This window comes from Frankliniella occidentalis, unplaced genomic scaffold, assembly GCF_000697945.3.
Source record: "Frankliniella occidentalis isolate FOCC.00 unplaced genomic scaffold, Focc_3.1 Scaffold42, whole genome shotgun sequence".
NCBI lineage: Eukaryota > Metazoa > Arthropoda > Insecta > Thysanoptera > Thripidae > Frankliniella > Frankliniella occidentalis.
This window is the reverse complement of record NW_026267172.1, coordinates 868,092-869,583: the sequence shown is the minus strand read 5'-3', so window position 1 is coordinate 869,583 and position 1,492 is coordinate 868,092.

Sequence of the window (1,492 nt, the reverse complement as noted above, 5' to 3'; positions counted from 1 at the left end):
CCTGGGCGGAACGGGCTCGCTCATGGGCGGACCTAAGGGAGAGCAGCAGCAACTCCACGACGAACTTGGCGGTGCTGTCGTCCAACTGGGTTGGTTCTTGTCCTGGACGTTGCGGAAGCAAATTGTACTGCCGTGCCCCCCCCTCTCCCCCGCTCCCCCCGGGCGGAACTGTGGTCGAGCGTTCCCTCGACATGCTGCGACAAGACAAACGCAGTGCTAGTTTCAACGGTCATTTCAATTCGGCGAAGAACGGAGAGATGAGTCACTCGTGTGGCGAGTACCTGCCGTAGCTCACTACTCCCTCTCCTCTCCCCGAAGGGCCCTTCGCCCTTGCCTCGGCCTAATCCCCCTTCTAGCCACCCAGCCTCTCGGCGACTACTCAGGAAACAGCAAAACGTGCTTGCGCTTCCTTTTCCTTGAAGCAAGTATTTGTGTCGTTGCGCGAAGACTTCTCATTTCTTGAGACTCGACAGCGTATTAAGAATGATAATTTTCTTGTAACAAGCAAATTCCACTTCGGCCAAGAGTTTTGTCTTCTTGCCAAACAAGAATATATTTTTCTTGTTGCAAGCAGACCAGTGTTCTACGCACAATACAATCCTACTTGACCCAAGAATATTATTCTTGTCCCAAGTAAAATTGAGTCAAGAATATTTTTGGGATTGGGGCAAGAAAACATTTTTGTGAGTGTAGTACAAAAGTGCGCGGCGTGAATCAGCCACCTGGTATGACGTGAAAAAGGCAGATGAAAAATAAGCCCGGACACATTCAAAATCCCGGGTGGAAGGATCTACACTTTTGACTACATCAGTTTTCTAAGTTTTTTTCCCAACTTATAATGCAGATAGACTTCATGCGAGTCTAAGTCAGAAGTAGGGTTTCAAGTGTGTCGATATGGTCAAAATGACGCTTTGTTCAAAATGCCTTTAGGACGTCTTTTTTATCACTCTTGGAATCGTCAAGAAATTACATACGTCAATGGCCGTTCCAAAACCGCCAAGTCCAGCCTCTCCAAGTTCTCATAGCGCCTGATGGGTAGGCAGCACTGTGTCTGTGGCGCATGAGTGTACTGCAGGAGGGTGGCCTACCCCGAATCTCGCAGGGGCCGAACTCTCGTAATTTGCTGAATTAATCTGAGAAAAACTGACGTAAACTTCCTGGGCGACACCTATTTGTTGCCCTCCATGTATTATTGCACACACTATTGAAACAAGATATGCCCTTGGAACGAGTCATATACTCTACTGCGAAAAAGCAAGCGGTAATTATCGAGCCGGACGTCGACGGGCCCTATTGCTTTGGCGCTGCTGCACTGAAAGGGTTGACGACTGCCGGCCCTTCCTCTCGCCAACGCTTTCCAGGAATAACGAAGATTAATTATACCGTCACATTGATGCGTCTAGAGCATCCTTCCTCTCGCTTCTCTCCTCTCGCTGCAGCAGCCCCCCCTCCCCCTTCCCCCCTCTTTTCCCTCGATTCTCCCTCTACTCTC